The sequence below is a fragment of the Ascaphus truei genome, chromosome 14, assembly GCF_040206685.1.
Source record: "Ascaphus truei isolate aAscTru1 chromosome 14, aAscTru1.hap1, whole genome shotgun sequence".
Lineage (NCBI taxonomy): Eukaryota > Metazoa > Chordata > Amphibia > Anura > Ascaphidae > Ascaphus > Ascaphus truei.
Window position 1 is genome coordinate 20,965,748 of NC_134496.1, and position 21,350 is coordinate 20,987,097.

The 21,350-nt window shown below is 45.2% G+C and overlaps 1 long non-coding RNA gene across 1 annotated transcript; it reads right to left on the reverse strand.

Moving 5' to 3' along the window:
• Positions 1 to 395: 395 nt before the first annotated feature.
• Positions 396 to 19,884, reverse strand: LOC142465786 (uncharacterized). Its single transcript, XR_012787975.1, has 3 exons — positions 19,776 to 19,884; positions 4,778 to 4,895; positions 396 to 2,375 (listed from the first exon to the last, which is right to left on the reverse strand). It is a non-coding gene; the product is annotated as an uncharacterized LOC142465786 (long non-coding RNA).
• Positions 19,885 to 21,350: the final 1,466 nt, after the last annotated feature.

The window sequence follows — 21,350 nt, forward strand, 5'->3', positions numbered from 1 at the left end:
TGAGACCCATCAAGGTCGAAACAGCTGTCTGTGGGTGGTTTTCTGGGTATGCACCTTAACCCTGGCTGTGCTCAAAGCTGTGACCATGCAGCAAGCTTAAGCCTGTAGGGAACCATGTTAAAAATGGTTATTGAGGCAAAAAGTGACAATGTGTGCTCATTTGCATGTAATTTCCCAGAATCCCTTGCTGCAGTGGAAGTGCTGTGTGCTGGGTGATAATGGGGAAAGGCGGGGTTGCAGACCTGCCTAAGACATGCAGATGAGCATACAGTTATATTTGTATATATATATATATATATATATATATATATATATAATATATACAGGAAGAAAGAAAGCCCACATAAATCATGAAGATACAAAAAAGTTTATTATAGAACAAATCAAAACAGAGAAATAGATTTTTTTTAAAAAGACATATTAAGACCAAGCGGGGACCAACAGAAAACCTCACAAACTAGCAACACAAACCCCATAAACACTGAAAATGAAAAGGGCATGAGGGACACAAATCAAATCTAGTAAAGTGCTAATTACATAAACACAGCATATAAGGGAATGTTCCCTATACAGACAGTGGGATCTGAAAAGTTCTCACTGAAACCCCGACCCTCTTTAATTGCGCGTCTGAGATCAGATGCATTGTAAGGAACCTCAATCCTCTCTAATAGCGTGTCTGAGATCAGATGCAGCGTAAGGCGCCCCAACTCCCTCTAACAGCGCGTCTGGGATCTGATGCATTGTAAGGAACCCCAACCCTCTCTAATAGCGCGTCTGAGATCAGATGCATTGTAAGGAACCCCGACCCTCTCTAATAGCGCGTCTGAGATCAGATGCATTGTAAGGAACCCCGACCCTCTCTAATAGCGCGTCTGAGATCAGATTTATTATAAGGAACCCCAACCCTCTCTAATTGCACGTCTGAGATCAGATGCATTGTAAGGAACCCCAACCCTCTCTAATAGCGCGTCTGAGATCAGATGCATTGTAAGGAACCCCAACCCTCTCTAATAGTGCGTCTGAGATCAGATGCATTGTAAGGAACCCAGACCCTCTCTAATAGCGCTTCTGAGATCAGATGCATTGTAAGGAACCCCAACCCTCTCTAATAGCGTGTCTGAGATCAGATTTATTATAAGGAACCCAACCCTCTCTAATAGTGCGTCTGAGATCAGATGCATTGTAAGGAACCCCAACCCTGTCTAATAGCGCATCTGGGATCAGATGCATTGTAAGGAACCCCAACCCTCTCTAATAGCGTGTCTGAGATCAGATGCATTGTAAGGAACCCCAACTCTCTCTAATAGCGCGTCTGGGATCAGATACATTGTAAAGAACCCCAACCCTCTCTAATAGCGCGTCTGAGATCAGATTAATTTTAAATTCTGTATTCTGTCAATCTAAACCAGGGGAGCGCAATCTTTTTTCCCTGTGCCCCCCTGCCGTCTGTCCCCCTCTCCTCGCGCCCCCCCTGCTTACCTTGCTTCAGACGTCCTGGCGTCATTATGTCACGTTGCCACGGCAACGCGACGTCACATGACCCCACGGCGTAATTTGCCACCGCGTTGCCATGGCGACGTCTGACCAGGAGCGTCTGAAACAAGGAAAGTAGAAGTTTACAGAGGCCCTGCAGGTCCCCTTGGCGTTCAATTAAATGTATTCGGGAAGCATGCGGGGGCCTCTGTAAACCCCGAACCCCCCGCAGCGAGTCTCGCGAACCCCTGGGGGGTGCGCCACCCACTTTGTGCACCGCTGATCTAAACTAAGGCAAAGACCGGTGGGTTCCCATGTTGGTCCTTTCTTCCGTGCAGTAAAATAACAAAGGAGGGAGCAGGTAGTATGACACCTTTTATTGGACCATCAAGGACCTGATGAAGGACCATGAGAAGTTCGAAAGCTTGTAATGTATCAACTACTTGTTGGTCCAATAAAAGGTATCATACCCCCTCCTCCCTCTCCCTCCTTTGTTACTTTACTGCAATCTTAACCACAATGTAATATGAAATTCAATTCTGTTTAAAACAAATACGAGATACAAGGCTATCATTAATTGTGTCGGATGTATGAAAAGGTTTTTTTTTAAACAAATGCATTAAATCAGGACATTTCTCCGGTTATAATTAAAGCTGCAGACCTGGCAATATCCTTCATGTGTTTTTTTTGTAATAAATGAATTCTGTACTCTAGCAGTGCAGCAATTGTATCTAGTGACTGCCTGGTCACATGATCTTCCCCACAGAACTTGTCATCTTTGGTCCTCTTCTGCTGTACTGACAGCCATTGACAGCCTTTGAAATCCCCTTTAAAAACCATGGTGGCAGAGGGAATGGCTGCTTAGTGCTTAGGCTCCGTCAGACTCCAACGCTTATATAAGCCTAAATCAAGAAAGAAACAACATTTTATTCTTAAAAACACAAGCTAAAGAGCTATTAAAGCATCAAGATGCCTCCAAAAAAAAAAAGTTTTTGCCGATCTAGCACTCTATTTCAAACAGAAAGAGAATGCACGGACCCCGCGGGGCTTGGAACCTAACGCCAGCAAGGGAGCGGAGCTGGAGCACGAATCAGAAAGGGATGAACCGAGTCAACAAGCGACAAAAAAAGATATTAAGGACCAGTTCAGCAACTTAAAAACCTTACTTACACTGAACTAAAAGACATAAGAAAAGAAATGACAACTATAGGTGATAGAACCGCCGATCTAGAAAAAAAAACTAGATGAAACAATAAAGGCAATGAATAAAACGGGAAAGGTAACTACAGGCATACCCCGCATTAACGTACGCAATGGGACCGGAGCATGTATGTAATACAGGCATACCCCGCATTAACGTACGCAATGGGACCGGAGCATGTATGTAACACAGGCATACCCCGCATTAACGTACGCAATGGGACCGGAGCATGTATGTAACACAGGCATACCCCGCATTAACGAACGTAATGGGACCGGAGCATGTATGTAACACAGGCATACCCCGCATTAACGTACGCAATGGGACCGGAGCATGTATGTAACACAGGCATACCCCGCATTAACGTACGCAATGGGACCGGAGCATGTATGTAACACAGGCATACCCCGCATTAACGTACGCAATGGGACCGGAGCATGTATGTAACACAGGCATACCCCGCATTAACGTACGCAATGGGACCGGAGCATGTATGTAACACAGGCATACCCCGCATTAACGTACGTAATGGGACCGGAGCATGTATGTAAAGTGAAAAAGTACTTAAAGTGAAGCACTACCTTTTCCCCACTTATCGATGCATGTACTGTTCTGCAATTGGTATATACGAGCATAACGGATGTAAATAACGCTTGTGTAACAGGCTCTATAGTCTCCCCGCTTGCGCACAGCTTCGGTACAGGTAAGGAGCCGGTATAGCTGTTCAGGACGTGCTGACAGGCGCATGCGTGAGCTGCCGTTTGCCTATTGGGCGATATGTCCTTACTCGCGAGTGTACTTAAAGTGAGTATCCTTAAACCGGGGTATGCCTGTACTCGCCTCCAATCTCAACTCTCAGAGGTCTCTGACCGTCAGGAGGACGCTAAAAATAGAGACAGAAGGAACCATTTAAGACTGAGAGGAATCCTAGAAGCCATTACAGACCTGGAAGAATTTATCTCAAAATGGCTGAGGGCCAGGCTTCCTGGTGCTTCCAAAGGCATCTCTAGAACTAGACTAGTGTCATAGAGCTTTGTGCTCCAAACCTCCTCCAGAAGAAAATCCCAGGGATATAATCATCCGATTTCATTATTTTGAAGTAAAGGAAGCTCTATATCAAACTGCAAGAAACTCTATTAACAACACTTTTAAAAAACATAAAAATACAAGTTTTCCAGAATATCTCCCCAGTCACACTGGCTAGAAGCAGAAATCTACAGCCAGTCACATCCATACTGAGGGAAAAAGGAGTGCGATGCCGCTGGACCTTTCCATTTAGACTTATGGTTATTAAAAATGGTTGTACCTTTACAATGAGGGAACTGGTCGAACAGATGAAGTAAAAATTTTAAGGAACCGGGACAATCTGTCTCCCTTAGCCCAAGCTACTCTTGTCGCGGTAGAACTTGCCCTCTCGTGTTTGGCCGTGATGGGGACGGGCGCTACCTGTTGGAATCCCGTTGCGGGGTCCCCTATTGGACGGAGATGGGGCCTAAGTGGCAGACTCAAGCGGAGGACCCTCCTTGCAATGTCGGCCTGCGACTTTGGAATAATTTAATGAGGTCAAACTACATGAAACGACTGGCGAAGCCGGTGGCGGAGGACGCTGTTTCCCCGGTGTCCTGATAATGTCATGAGATATTATGTATTTTAATCCATCTGGTGCTTCAGGGTTTAATGAGCTGCAGTTTGGGTGGGAGTGTTATAATAATATTAAATATATAATCAGTGACTCATGTTAAATTATTGTTAAAGTTGGTTATAGATATTGAGTCGTCTACCTCTGAGTTATGTGTTAAAAATCTGAACATTTTACTTAAAACTTAAGTAGATTAAGATTGTTAAACGTTAAATGTTTTTTTTCTTGTTAAAAACGTGTTAATTAGGCCGGAGGCTGGAGCCAGCGTGGTGACGGGTCCCCGGGCTACTGGCATGATTCCTCACACAGGCAGACACGGGATAACCTGTGTTGTCTACAAGATCCCTTGGAGTTTTATTTTTTCCCAATTTTTTTCCCTTGTCAACCCCCCCCCCCCCCCCAAATATTTTGGCCCTCCCCTTCCCTCCCTACACCTAGAAAAAGCAGATTTATTTGGTTTTTACCTTTAGTCAGCAATCGATGCTCTCCAAATAGAATAATTTCTTCAAAGGTTAATATACAATCTCTATCACAGTGTCTGTGTCAGCAATATCCCACAATGTAAAAGGGGTTTAACAGCCCCTGTAAAAGGAAGAGTGGCTTTGTCTGATTATTAGAAAGAGAGCAGACATTATTCTACTACAAGAAACACATTTCAGCCATTCAAATTTCCCCAAATATTTTGACAGGTATTATCGACAATTCTTTCTATCCTCGGCCAAAGTAAAAAAAAAAAGAAAAAAAAAAAAGAGTAGCCATTCTAATACATAATCAAATCTCTTTTATAGTTGAGCAAACCAAAAAGGACAGAGATGGAAGGTTTTTAATATTAGTAGGCTCACTTCAAAGTCAAGGACTCACAATAGCGAATTTTATATGCTCCAAATGAGTCCAGCTCAACAATGTTCACATCTTTCTTCCACATGCTAGGAAGTATGACACAAGGATATACGATACTAGCAGGTGATTTCAATCTAGCGCTTAACCCAAACATAGATAGATCCAATAATCCAAAAAACTATAAAAATGAGGACGCAAAGACTCTATCTCTGGGGGTTAAAAGCTGACCAATTACAGGTAGTCCTTGTTATCCAACATTCCACTTTACAATGAATGGCATATCCAACGCTTTACCATGCAACCCTAAGGGCCGTTTTTCGACGCCTGAATGCGTTATCCAACGCTCACTGCCACTGATTAACATGGGACTAACTTTACAACGGTTTCACTATCCAACGCTACTTCCAGAACGGATTACGATGGATAACCGAGGACTGCCTGTACTTGATATATATGAGAGAACTACACCCACAAGATAGGGAATATACATTCCTTTGCCCACCCTCACCAAAACTATAGCAGAATTGATGATATCTTCGTATAGAACAGACTTTGATACAAATCTCCCACACCACACCAAAATCCATGATATAACATGGTCAGATCATGCACCAATTGAAATGAGATCTTCCCAGCTAAATATAAACCACCCAGGAGCCCATTGGAAACTAAATGAACCTATACTAAAAAAATACCAGAAATCTGTGAGAATCAGGGATGAATTATGACATTTTTTCAGGGGAAAAAAGAGATAGTGTAACTTCCCGGACTATCCTATGGGAGGCCCATAAGGCTACTCTGAGAGGGTGCAATAGGAGAGAGCACCACACATTACACTCCTGTACTCTGAGAGGGTCCCTGATAAGCATATCAGCAGGTAGGAAGAAAGAGAAAAATGAAAGCATACTCAAATTACAAACAAAAATATCTGAATTAACTATTTTACACAAAAGAGATGGCCTCGAATCCACACTTAAAAGCTGAAAGATGCCGGGTCGGAACGGAATCTGCTCCTGACTTCCCAGGCAGGAAGTTCCCTGAGGTGGTCAAAAAGAAAGTTCTATGGAAAATCCAATAAACCATATACATTATTTGCTGTTAAGTTGAAAAATAGACAACCACCCTGTAATATCCAGGCTATCAGATTAGGATCGGGTGTTATGACTTCAAACCCTAAGCCTATAGCACACGAATTTCAAAATTATTACGAAGATCTTTATAATGGGGGAAAAAATTCAACAAAATAACAAAACTAGTGAGGGATTGAGCAACTTCCTAGCAGACACGGATCTCCCCAAACTAAGTGGAGAAGGAGAAGCTTTGGGGAAATAAATCACGATAGAAGAACTATTACAAGTGTAACAGGGTATGTCCTATTATACCTTTCTTTCCCCTGTTATCCCTGTTATGCAAGTCCTGTTAGCTGCAGGCAGTAACAAGTTAAATCTATGGGCTCTTGACGACTCTTATGTCCCTCTTATGAGTGATAGAAGTAAGGTGGTGACTCGTGGCCTGTGTAAGCCTATCATGGATAGGTATATAGACCATGAGCCCGGGCCTTCTTGAGTCTCCTAGGAGGGCGTGACCAAGTTAGTCAGAGTCCTGCTTGAGCTCTTGAAGAGAGAAGAAGCAGAGAGCTGTGAGTCTCTCCTATGGCAGGATGAGCATGCTTGGCCCCAGCTTCTGAGCTGGGGGAACATCAGATTCAGCCTAAGGCCCTATACTATCAGGGTAAAGCACCATCCAGAGGAACGGAACCTCTGAGACCATGCACCGCTGTGAGATAGAACTGCAGTGAGTGCCAGCCGATAAAGATCCTGTTCTAATATACCTCAGTCTGAGTATCGGTCCTTGGGCTGAGGGGGAAAGAGTGCAATAGTGGGGGGCTGACCTTCGAACATCCTGGAGCCCACTACTGCTGGAGGCGCTAAGCACCATGAGAAGAACCAGAGGAAGAATCTAAGCCTGTCCTGATCTCCACAATACCGCATATCAGCTCAGCTCTCCTGACCCTAAGGCCTGGGACATAGTAAGCACTTAGGTGCTGCTGCTCGCTCTTGCTTGCTGCCGCTCGCTGTACCAGGAGCTTTATGCTGTCCTGGCAGAGGAGACAGCAAGCGCGCTTGGGAAGCGGGTATCACTGTGTGTGTGTGTGTGTCACTTGGTAGCTGTCAGTGTGTGTGTGTGTCACTTTGAAGTGGTCTGTGTGTTTGTGTGTCACTGGGGAACCTATGTGTGTGTATATATGTGTGTGTGTGTATATTATATATGTAGCGGTCATGTAAAATGGCTACAGTCATCTCTCCTGCTGACAGTAAGGCCTGGTAAGTTGTGGGCATGCCAGCAGTAATTATGGAGGTTTGCCCTCACACCCTGGTGAGGTGCCCTGTGTATGGATGGGAGTGGTCACAGGCTCTGACTCCATGGTTAGTGATGTCAGAGGTGTGTCAGCTTCCAGAGTGTACATAAGGCACAGCACTGTGTCTAAAAGTTAGTTCTGAGTTAGTTCTGCTAAGTGGAGGAGGAGTTCTGAGAGGAGTAGAGTTATGTTATAGTAGCTGAGTAAGGAGACTGTGTCCAGGGACCTGGCACAGGGTAAAGACATGCCGGCTGGGATAGGGAATCCCTATTAAAGGAGAATTACACCTTTCAAAGGGAAGCACTGAATGATGATGAGTGGCTAGAGAAACTACTGCGAGGGGCAGCTAGCCCACCTCAAGCAATAAAGATGCTCTTAATTACAAACCCTCTCGTGTACATGTGTGGAGTGATTGTACAGAGAGGAGCACCACAGAGGAGTTCCTCGCCAGGACCATCCCCAAGTGACCGAAGGGACCCTGATGAGGTGGAGGCGCTGCACTGGAACTAGGTAGGACTCAAGCACACTACCTCAGCTGCCTGTCTGGACGGGTCCTCCCCATACACCATCATGCGGGAGACTCAGGAGTCCTGTTGCCAACAGGTGCACCACCAGACACTACCACACTGTAATGGGGACTGGTTAGACCACAGGGGCCAATGTGAGATTGGGTGGGTCAGGCCGGTTCACAAAAACCGTTACATATAATATTTTAAAAATTAAAAAAAAAGACATGTTGTGAGAATAAATTATTTATTAACATTGTGCAACTTTGATGAATATATTCACACGCACGCACACACATAGACACATATGCACACATGCACACACACACATGCACACACATGCACACACACACATACACACACACGCACACATGCACACACACACACGCACGCACATGCACACACATGCACATACACACACACACACATACACATACACCTCTGTGCTGCCTCTGTCTTGTCTGGTAGTTACAATGCCGGACCGGCTGCAGACCCATTGGATGGGAGCGGTCACGTGACCGCTCCTCCGCTTCCCCGAGCGGCAAATTTCAAACTTGCCTGTCTCGGGGAAGTTTCTCAGCCTCCGCACGCATCAGCAAGCATGCGGAGGGAGAAACTATAGCCGCGCTGATAACAGATGCAGGGGCTTTGTGCATCTGTGCAGCGCGGCTCAGCCCGGCTCAGCGACGCTGAGTGCACTATGTCCTGGGCCTAACAGGTATCGCACCACACTCTAGGTAGCATCGGCTGTGTAATCTCCCACTGGGGGGGGGGGTGGGGAGGGGAGGAAACAGTGCTACACAAGTAATCAAAAATGTAAAACCCTCAAAAGCCCCAAATCCAGATTGGTTCGCAAACCTCTATTGTAAAAAAAAATTTTATTCTATAATAATCTCAGGCACTTCTTTCCCACAGAGTATGCTCCAGGCATCAATCACTGTGACAGGTAGGGGTAAATCTGGCTGCTGTTAATAAAGGTTAAGTCTGCCATTACCCCTACCTGTCAGTAATACATTGGTATTGTATTATGTGTTATATATATATTTGTATGTATTTTACTTTTTTCCAGCACCTCAGGAATCAGCGGTTAATGTGCTGCAGGAGAAATGTTGCAGAAGATGGCTGTGACCTGCTCCTGTAACAGTTTATGTTGCAAATGTTATGTTGCAGTCAGTCCTAGTCTAGGGTTTCCAGGTGTCCTGTATTGAACCGGATAGCCCGGTATTTGGTTACTCTGTCCGGTAAAAAATGAGAGGTAATACCGGACATGTATGTGTGCGTGAGACATGTATGTGTCCGGTATTACCTCTCTGTACATGTATGTGTCCGGTATTATGTCTCTGGACAGAAACCAATCGCGGGATTTCCCCCTGAGAAGGGATGGAGCAGGGCTGCTGCTTCTAGGGGGCTGGGCTGCGTCCTCCATCAGGATTGGCTGCATTACACAGCAGCAGCCAATCAGGAGGTGGCAGGAGCCTGGGGGTGGGGCCTAAGAGCAGAGGAAAAGCATGGAGCAGAGAGAGGTGAGGCTGTGTCATGTCTCCTGTGTCCTGTGTGTATTTGTTCTGTTTTGTCCTGGTGTGTGTATTTGTACTTGTACTGTTGTGTGTGTGTTTGTTTGTTTTTCTCTGGCTGTTCTGTGGGGTGGATAATGACAGTGAGGGGGATTGAGAGAGGATGAAGGGAGGGGGGATGAGAGAGGATGAAGGGAGGGGGGTGAGAGGATGAAGGGAGGGGGATGAGAAAGGATGACGGGAGGGGGGATGAGAGAGGATGAAGGGTGGGATGAGAGAGGATTAAGGGAGGGGGGGTGAGAGAGGATGAAGGGAGGGGGGTTGAGAGGATGAAGGGTTAGGGGATGAGAGGATGAAGGGAGGGGGGATGAGAGAGGATGAAGGGAGGGGGGGTAAGAGAGGATGAAGGGAGGGGGGTAAGGCCTCGTTCAGGGTGCTGGCTTCGGAGGGAGGGCGTGCTGCCGTGCGTGCTGCCGTGCGTGCTGCCGTGAGAAACAAAGTATTCAATTTGAATACTGGTTGTCAGGGTAGCAACTGCCCTGTCTCCGAAGCCAGGAGTTGAAGCTGGCTACAGTTTCAATAAACGAAAATTTCGTTTTTTGGAGCTGCAGCAGCGTCACAGGGACCTAGGCAGAATGATTTCATGACTGCAACCTCAATACTTAACCTGCCGTGTGTAACCCCGCCCCCTCCCCGCCCCCTCCTCAACGCTGAAAAGTCTGCTGGGGGATAAACACAGATCGCCCAGCAAACTGCCGCCCTGCCTCCCTCCCTCCGAGTCCTGCAGCTGGCACCCTGAACGAGGCCTAAGAGAGGATGAAGGGAGGGGATGGGAGAGGATGAAGTGTTAGGGGATGAGAGAGGAGGAAGGGAGGGGGGGTGAGAGAGGATGAAGGGAGGGGGGGTGAGAGAGGATGATAAAAAATCCTCGGAAGGGCACCCCCTCCCAAGACTCCTCCCCACATTTTTTTTACGAAACAGAATATAAATTGGAGAAATTTAGAAAAAATGACGTAAGTCAGGTCATTTATAAATAACATTCTTCACCACCAACGATTCACGCGCGTCGCACCTTTCACCATTTTTCCAGTATTTTTGGACAGGCCACCTGACAACCCTAAGTTTTACCCACCAATCAGGGCCTGGGCATGTAGGCAGCACCTGGCCCTGAATCTAGGGGCGTGCCCCCCAGTTTGCGCACCGCTGGGCTAGGAGTATAAACATGTGGGGAGGGAGATTCTAGTTAGCTTAACTTAGCTGTAGTTCTAGTTCTGAGTTCAGGTGCAGGTGAAAAGCTCCAGTACTGGTCTCAGGTCTGACAAGTAGGCACTGTAGGCACTGTGCAGGAAGCAGAGCAGGGGAAACCTATGCAAGAAAGTCCCTGCAACTAGGCCTGTTGGGTATCCCCAGTATCCCCAGTTAAGTATGTGTGTTGTCTGTGTATTTGTACTGTTGTGGATATACTTTTCCAATATATTAATTTGATAAACTCTCGTGTTTCTATCTGGCGATATTGATCCCTGGTATTAGTCCTGGTCACACGTGACAATCACTTTAATATATAAACAAGGAAAAGACCCCACAAGTTGTGCAAGCTACAGACCAATTTCTTTACTAAATTAAGATGTAAAAATCTATTTAAAAAATATTGCAAATGGGATTGGTTCGATTCTACCCAAGTTGGTTTACCCAGATTAGGTGGGTTTTATAAAAGATAGACAAGCGGCTGATAATACCAGATGTATAATATATTTGATAGATCTGGCTAATAAGAGAAACATTCCCCTCATGGTTCTGGGGTTGGACGCGGAAAATGCGTTCGACTGAGTGGACTGGTTTTATATGTACACCACTCTAGAGGCCTTTGGCTTCGGAGGAGGAATTATGAGGGCTATCTCTGCACTCTATTCTAGCCCTGAGGCCAAAGTGATCTGTCAGGGATTTTCTTCAGATCGGTTCAAAATCAAGAGTGGCACGAGACAGTGCTGCCCACTCTCCCCCCTGCTGTTCGCCTTATGTATGGAACCTCTGGTGGGTAATATAACAAAAAGTCCAGATATTTTTGGTATCCAACTAAACAAACAAACCCATAAACTAGCTTTATTCGCAGACGATATAATTCTAACCATAACTAAACCACTAACATCCCTCCCAAACCTGTTGAGCTTACTTTCAATTTTTTTTTTTTAATCTTTTTTTCCCTTTATTGGTGTCTTTTAAAGTACATACATGGGGATATAGATATGACATTCACAGCATAACATAACAAATCGTTGTGACGTATAGGCAGATGGCAGTGAGGTACTCTGAGACACACAATAAACCTTTTTTTTTTCCTACTTTCAGTAGTGAAAAGAGAGGGGATGACGAGGGACGGGTGGATAGTTAGGAACGACATGGGGATAAAGAGGGGGAGGGGGGGTGGAGGGGGGGGGAGGGATTGTGGCGGATAGGGCACACCGGCCCTCGGCCCCGAGGGTATCAGAGTTGGACCAGGGCTTGCACCAGTGTCGGGGCCCCTGAGCCTGGCCAAGGCTCCCAGGTTCTATAGAATTGAGGCATTCGCTGCTTCAACATGGCTGTCAGTCTCTCCATGTTCATGACCCCGTCTATTCTTTTAATTACTGTTCTCCTGGAAGGGGCCTTTACTTGTTTCCAGGCCGCCGCGATGCAGCATCTGGCGGCCGTAAGGATCGTCGAGGAAAGTCTGGCTATAGGGGCGGGAAGGTCTTCAATTGGTTTCCCCAGCACGTACGTCAGGGGGTCCAGGGGAACCTCCAGATCCAAAGTTTCAATCAGGAGACTCTGGATCCTGGTCCAGAACCTCTGGATCTCCGGGCATGCCCAACAAATATGGGGCATGTCCCCCCTTTGACCACATCCCCGCCAGCACACGTCTGAGGTGCCTGGGTAGATCTGGCAAAGTCTATTCGGGGTTAGGTACCATTGGAATAAAATTTTATAGATATTTTCCTTCGTGATTGAGCAAATTGATGTTCTGGTAGCAGCTTCCCAGATATCCTCCCAGTCTTCCAGGTCGATTGAGGTATTTAGATCAGCGCTCCATTTTTGCATATATGAGTGTGAGGGGGGGGGGGGGTTGAGATGCCTCTAATGTTCTATACACTTCGGAAATTAAACCTCTGTGATATGCCCCCTTGAGGCAGAGGGTCTCGAATCTAGTGCGCGCTGGGAATTTAAGGCTAGGGGATTGGGCTCTCAGGAAGTGCCTAATCTGAAGGTATTTGAAGATGGGGAGGTCTGGGGAAGAGAACTTATTTTTAAGATCTTGGAAGGAGAGGACCTCATCACTTTCCAGCAGATCCGCAATCACTCTGATATTTAGGCCCTGGAATTGACCAAATTGGGTACGGGAGCACCCGGGTGGGAAGTCCGGGTTTCCAAAAATGGGGGTGAGTTGTGAGGGGGATGAAGCTAGGCCATATTTCCCTTTAGCTTTAATCCAAGTAGACCACGTGCACCTCATTGCCCCGAGTTTGAATCTCAGGGGCCTCCTTCCTTTGTGGGCCCGAGACCATAGTAGGGCCGAGAGGGGGGTGGGGGCCGCGTCGTGTGTTTCTATCTCCAACCAGCAATTGGAGGTTGGGGGGTTATTCCAAACCACCGCCTGCCTCAGCTGGGCCGCCTGGTAATATCTGACTACATCCGGGGCCCCCAGACCCCCTCTCGTCCTTGAAGCCAACAGCACCGATCTCGGCACCCTTGGTCTACGCTGCTTCCATATAAAACGGAGAATATGGGCCTGCATGTTTCGCAGTTCTACTAGCGGGACGGGGACTGGGAGGGTTTGAAAATAGTAAAGTAATCGGGGGAGGATATTCATTTTGGTGGACACAATTCTTCCAAACCAAGAGATCTGATGGGCATGCCAAGTCTCCAAGTCTCTCTTGATCTGGCGGAAAAGGGGGGGGGGGGTAGTTGGCTTGATATAGCGAGCTGGATGAGCTTGCTATTTTTATCCCTAGATATTTAATGTGGGAGTTATTCCACTTATATTTGAAATTGGTTTGTAGGAGTTTCCATGTAGGGTCTGGGAGAGAAATATTGAGCGCCTCGGACTTGTCCGTATTTATTTTATAATCGGATACTCGGCTAAATTGGTTTCTTTCAATTTTTAACAAGATTTCAGGTTTTAAAATAAATAACTCTAAACCTGAAGGTTTAAATATTAACCTCCCAAAAGATGTGGTGAAATTATTAGCTATTCATTTTTTACTTTAAATGGCAGCATAAATCTATTACATATTTAGGAGTATTTATTACAAACAATTATATATCTCTCTATCAAGCAAATTATCCTAAGCTATTAAAAACTTTTAGAGAGGATATTAAGGTTTGGTCGGGATATAATATATCCTGGATAGGTAAAATACATTGTATTAAAATGAACCTAATCCCACATATTCTTTATTTTTTCCAAACTCTCCCAATCCCAATTGTGATTAAAGATATACTCTCCCTTCAATCATTATTTACAAAATGTATCTGGAATTATAAAAAGCCAAGAATTACCAGACGTACTCTAACGAGGCCAACTACGGCGGGGGGCTTAGCGGTGCCTTGTTTGTTATCCCACTACAGGGCAGCTCAATTAAGCAAATGGCATGTAGACCCAACTTTAAAAAGATGGGTGTCTCTAGAAAATTCAGTGTGCTACCCACTGGAATTAAATAAATGAAGCTGGCTTCCACAAATAGCTGTAAATAATATGAAGGAGCCTTCAATCATCAATTCTCTGAACATCTGGGAAGCCACAACACTTTAAATTTGCCCTAACAACTAAACGCTCTCTTATGACCCCGACTTTGCCCCGGGTCTAAAAAAATTAAGATTTCACAACATGGAAACAAGCAGGATTACTAAGATTCAAAGTTCTAGGTACAGGAAGGAGCATTCAAACATTTGAACAAATCAAGACAGAAAAAGCTTTACCTAATTCCGAATTTTTTCGGAACCTCCAATTAAGGGCATTTTATACTAAACACCAATCATTTCTCCCTCTGACAAATTAAAAAAGAAACTAAGTTAAATGGAAACAGACACTGGGGGTCTCATCTCACAACTGTGTACAGTAAAGAGTTGACATATACAGTAGATGGTTCAACACACAAACTAAAATATATATCACAATGGGAATCTGATCTAAGAGAGGTGTTGGATGAGGACGAGATATTCATGTCAGCTTCCAAGAGCAAATAAACTGATGAATCAGACTATGTAAAGGGCCCTAGAAAGGCAGGTGCAAAGGGTAAGAGTTAACAACAAAACAAAAAACCCAAAGAGATAGGGTCATAAGGCACCCCTAGATTATGCACTCATTGCCTAGTAAGTAAATGTATCCCGGGTTACTCCCCACTTTGCCCTAGAAGCTGTGGAGCCCAAGCCAATCTAGTACATATGTGGTGGCCCTGTCTTCAAGTAGCATCTCTTTGGGAAAAAAAATATGAAATTGTCTGCAGAGGATTTTAAGTCGAAATTTACCACTAGACCCTTGTTTGTTCCTTCTGAATAGACCAGTTAAGGGAATATCCAGAGCAGAAGGTAAACTAATTGCTCATTTTGCAACCGCGACAAAGTGTGAAATAGCAGCAACGTGGAAACAACAAGAAGTACCACAAATTCCCCAAATTAGAAATAGAATCTGGTTCGTATGCCAAATGGAAAAATGAACAAGTATTTTAAATGATTCATGCGCAAAATTCCCCAAAATATGGCAACCTTGGATAGTTCCATTTGATATTCAAGGGGTAACCCCTTCCACAGTTATGCTCTGATCACCAAATGTGCCTTCTCCATAGGATAAGATCTAAGAAATGTATAATTCCGACTAACTATAGATGTATAAAAGACCAGATATTTTTTGTGATATTGAAATAATAGATCCTGTGACTATATGAATATTCCACCTCCTCCGATGTGTACCCCCTATATTATTTCTACTCCCAAATATGAAATATTATTTATATGTCTGTAAAAATGATTTGTTTTCAATAAAATTTAAGTTTAAAAAAAACCCAAAAAACAGGAAGTAATACCAGTGAATCCACCGGTAAGTTTTTGGGGGGCCCCGCAGCAGAAAATAGTGTGATACAGCTCTGGGGGTTCTTCCGGTTCTAATCCTGTAAGAATATGGGGGTGAGGGGGGGATTGCTGCTTTACGGGGCATGCACCAATAAAGCCCAATTATTCTAATACCTGGGATATTAATACTGTATTCTATTAGAGTATCTCAGCTTACTAGATAATGTGTCTAAAGACATTTCAGTTTTGGAAGCAAAAGTGGCTTGTTGTTTTTGCTCTGTCGCTTGTTGTTTTTGCTCTGTCGCTCGCTTCTTGTGCAGAACTTAGGCTGAGTCCAGGGTCAGCGCTTAGGCGCTGACCCGTGCTGAGGCGCGCTGGCGCTTGGCAGTGAGCCCCTGCAGCCGCAATGAGAGCGGCTTTAGCAGGGGCGTCCGCAGGCGTGCGGAGGCGTAGCTGTTAATTTTTTTTTAGTTTAGTATAGTTTGAGCGCTCACGGGAGCGCAGGGCTGGTCACGTGAGCGGTTCGCCCAATGAGGGCGAACCAGCTCCGTGACGTCACTAGCCCGCGCCCTGACACGCCCCCGGACAGCGTGGGAACTAAGGCCAGGGAAAGCACCCGCTTTCCCTCAGCCTCAGCGCACCTCCGCCCTGCTGCAGTCACCATGGACTCAGCCTTACACTAAATAACATGAAGTATACTTGTGCATCCCATACTTTCAAAGAGATCACATTGATCTTAAAGGGAGAAAGAACCAAGACACAATTGCTTGGGAATTCAAGAGCATAAGATGTTATCCACTCTCATCAGAAGCCTTCCTACATGTCCTGATAATTACTGCTACAAGGCTGGTCAGGTCAGGAGTGCCATAGACCAATTATGTGTTACAGAGATCCTTTCAGACCAGTTAAACCAGCTACTGTCAGAAAAGTGACACACACTGAGTGCTCATTTTCATGTCATTACCCAGAAACCCTGGCTGCAGTGAAAGCATGGTATGCTAAGAGAAAGGCAGGGTTGCGGAGACGTGTGATATTTATTTGGTGTAGGGTGGATTTTAAAGCAGAACTACAGGTTGCGTTTTTTTAAAAATAGGATTGATCAGTAGGGTTGCCAGGTGTCCGGTATTGAACCGGACTGTCCTGTATTTAGACACTCTGTCCAGTAAAAAATGAGAGGTACTGTAATACTGGACATGTATGTGTCCAGTATTTTCCTCCCTGGACATAGTGACCTGACGCACCTTTCACCATTGTGTCCAGTATTTTTGGAGAAGCCACCTGACAACCCTATTGATCAGGGGGTCTCCGAAGCTGAACTGCGTTAATAAAACGCCGCAAAGGGATGACGTCACGCCTTCCTATTGGCCCGCCAGACGCGGGGCGTTTAAAGCCGCCATTATGTTAGCCCCTGCAAACCCTGTCGTTTTGTCACAGAAATTGTGTTTTGATTTTTCATTGAAAACATCACAATCACAAATACAATTTCTGTGACAAAACAGTGACAAAAGACAAAGAAGTTTCACTTAAAATGCACATGCTCAGCACACACCCTTTTTCTTTAAATATATATACAAATATTACTGGAGACTCTGATGAGGGGCGTTTATCAGATAGAATACCAGGCAGACATTTGGTCATGGCCATTTCTCTGCAATCAAATCTCCGCCGGCATTTCGCCGCAAGTGACTCCATTGCCGGACGCTTCGCTGCTAAGGTAAGTCACTAACCTTAGCCCTTACCGTAAAACTCTCTAATCTTAACCCCAAATACTAACGCTACCCCTACCCTAAAAACCTTACCCCTTACCCTAAAACTCCTCCCTAGTTAATTCCCTACCCTAACCACTAAAACCCCTAACGTTAACCCCCTACATCAGGGTTGCCAGATTTCCAGTATTGAACCGGACTGTACAGTCTTTGGACACTGTCCAGTACAAAATGGGAAAATGGGAGTTAATACTGAACATGTATGTGTATACCGGTATTACCTCTCTGGACGTGTATGTGTATACCGGTATTACCTCTCTGGACGTGTATGTGTATACCGGTATTACTTCTCTGGGCGTGTATGTGTATACCGGTATTACCTCTCTGGGAGTGTATGTGTATACCGGTATTACCTCTCTGGGAGTGTATGTGTATACCGGTATTACCTCTCTGGGCGTGTATGTGTATACCGGTATTACCTCTCTGGACATGTATGTGTATACCGGTATTACCTCTCTGGGCGTGTATGTGTATACCGGTATTACCTCTCTGGGAGTGTATGTGTATACCGGTATTACCTCTCTAGGCGTATATGTATATACCGGTATTACCTCTCTGGGTGTGTCTGTGTATACCGGTATTGCCTCTCTGGGCGTGTATGTGTATACCGGTATTACCTCTCTGGGTGTGTATGTGTATACCGGTATTACCTCTCTGGGAGTGTATGTGTATACCGGTATTACCTCTCTGGGAGTGTATGTGTATACCGGTATTACCTCTCTGGACGTGTATGTGTATACCGGTATTACTTCTCTGGGCGTGTATGTGTATACCGGTATTACCTCTCTGGGAGTGTATGTGTATACCGGTATTACCTCTCTGGGAGTGTATGTGTATACCGGTATTACCTCTCTGGGCGTGTATGTGTATACCGGTATTACCTCTCTGGACATGTATGTGTATACCGGTATTACCTCTCTGGGCGTGTATGTGTATACCGGTATTACCTCTCTGGGAGTGTATGTGTATACCGGTATTACCTCTCTAGGCGTATATGTATATACCGGTATTACCTCTCTGGGTGTGTCTGTGTATACCGGTATTACCTCTCTGGGCGTGTATGTGTATACCGGTATTACCTCTCTGGGTGTGTATGTGTATACCGGTATTACCTCTCTGGGAGTGTATGTGTATACCGGTATTACCTCTCTGGGAGTGTATGTGTATACCGGTATTACCTCTCTAGGCGTATATGTATATACCGGTATTACCTCTCTGGGTGTGTCTGTGTATACCGGTATTACCTCTCTGGGCGTGTATGTGTATACCGGTATTACCTCTCTGGGTGTGTATGTGTATACCAGTATTACCTCTCTGGGAGTGTATGTGTATACCGGTATTACCTCTCTGGGCGTGTATGTGTATACCGGTATTATCTCTCTAGGCGTATATGTATATACCGGTATTACCTCTCTGGGTGTGTCTGTGTATACCGGTATTACCTCTCTGGGCGTGTATGTGTATACCGGTATTACCTCTCTGGGTGTGTATGTGTATACCGGTATTACCTCTCTGGGAGTGTATGTGTATACCGGTATTACCTCTCTGGGCGTGTATGTATATACCGGTATTACCTCTCTGGGCGTGTATGTGTATACCGGTATTACCTCTGTGGGCGTGTATGTGTATACCGGTATTACCTCTCTGGGTGTGTATGTGTATACTGTTATTACCGGACATTTATGTGTATACCGGTATTACCTTTCTGGACATGTATGTGTATACCGGTATTACCTCTCTGGGCGTGTATGTATATACCGGTATTACCTCTCTGGGCGTGTATGTGTATACCGGTATTACCTCTCTGTGTGTGTATACCGGTATTACCTCTCTGGACATGTATATATATACCGGTATTACCTCTCTGGACATGTATGTGTATACCGGTATTACCTCTCTGGACATGTGTATACAGGTATTACCTCTCTGGACATGTATGTGTATACCGGTATTACCTCTCTGGACATGTATGTATATACCGGTATTAGCTCTCTGGACATGTATGTGTATACCGGTATTACCTCTCTGGACATGTATGTGTATACCGGTATTACCTCTCTGGACATAGTGACCTGACGTTTTGGGATGCTGCGGGATTTCCCCAGAGCAGGGAGAGAGCAGGGCTACTGCTAGGGGGCTGGGCAGCTTCATCCATCCTGATTGGCTGCTGCTGGGTAATGCAGCCAATCAGGAGGAGGTGTCTGACACCTGCGGGTGGACCCAAAGAGAGGAGGAAACAGCATGGAGCAGAAAGAGGTGAGATGGGTGTGTGTCTTGAGCGCAACGCACCATTCACCATTGTGTCCTGTATTTTTGGAGAAGCCACCTGGCAACACTATCCGCTAAAACCCCTCAAGGTAACCCCCTACACTAACCTGTATAACCCCTTACGTTAACCCTACACCCTAAAACTAACCCCGTATCCTAAAACTTACCTCCTTGTAGAAGTGGCCGGCGGTGAAGGCTCCCGCTGCAGCCAAATGCCGGCGGGGAATTGGTTCCGGCAAGACGGCCAACATCAAATGTTCCTTTCCGATACCAGGCCTGTGCTATTTACTAGAACTAGACTAGAAATATTTCTAGTCACTAGGTGGCAATCTTACCCAACATGCAAAATGGAAGTTACAGGAACCTATGATCAGCCATTTCTGTTTGTATTAGTATGAGAGCTGACACCTAGTGACAGCTCCCCACCCATCATTATTAGTTCAACATCCTTTGTCTTGGTTTAACCCACCCTACTAATTCAGGTATTTATTATTTTTTCCTATTTAGCAGATCATCAAAATCAGATTTGAACCAGGGCGGGTCAGGATTAGGGGTGTCAGGTGCCTTCTCCAAAAATACTGGACACAATGGTGAAAGGTGCAACGCTCTCGAGACACACACACACGAGCTCGAGCCAGACACACAGACCGCTCTCTGCTCCATGCTGTTTCCTCCTCTTCTTGGCCCCACCCTCAAGCTGCTGACACCTCCTCCTGATTGGCTGCATTACTCTGCAGCAGCCATTCAGGATGGAGGAAGCTGCCCAACCCCCTAGCAGCAGCCCTGTTCTCTCCCTGCTCGGGGAAATCCCGCAGCCTCCCAAGCCGGTCAGGTCACTATGTCCAGGCAATTCCCGGTATACACATACATGTCCAGAGAGGTAAATCCCAGTATACACATACATGTCCAGAGAGGTAAATCCTGGTATACACATACATGTCCAGAGAGGCAATTCCCGGTATACACATACATGTCCAGAGAGGCAATTCCCGGTATACACATACATGTCCAGAGAGGTAAATCCCGGTATACACATACATGTCCAGAGAGGCAATTCCCGGTATACACATACATGTCCAGAGAGGCAATTCCCGATATACACATACATGTCCAGAGAGGTAATACCGGTATACACATACACGCCCAGAGAGATAATTCCGGTATACACATACCTGTCCAGAGAGGTAATTCCGGTATACACATACATGTCCAGAGAGGTAATACTGGTATACACATACACGCCCAGAGAGATAATTCCGGTATACACATACATGTCCAGAGAGGTAATTCCGGTATACACATACATGTCCAGTATTACTTCGCATTTTTTACTGGACAGAGTGTCCAAATACAGGACCGTCCGGTTTAATATTAATACTGGACACCTGGCGTCCATAATTTTATGATGGAAGACAAGCCACTGTTAACAAATGTTAAGACAACCTGAGGTTTGAATCATTACTTGTTTTTTTTTACAATTTACAATTGTTACATTTATGTATAACAATAATATAACTTATACATGAAATAAAAGAATATATATTCACAATGATGTTGTTTTCTTTAATTCACTTTCATTACATGGTGCTGGAAGGGAATAGTTAATTACATTTCAATTGATACATAGTTACAGTTACATAGTAGATGAGGTTGAAAAAAGACGTGTCCATCAAGTTCAACCTACTGTATGCTAAATTTAGACAACAGATACTTTATCCTATATCTATACTGACTTATTGATC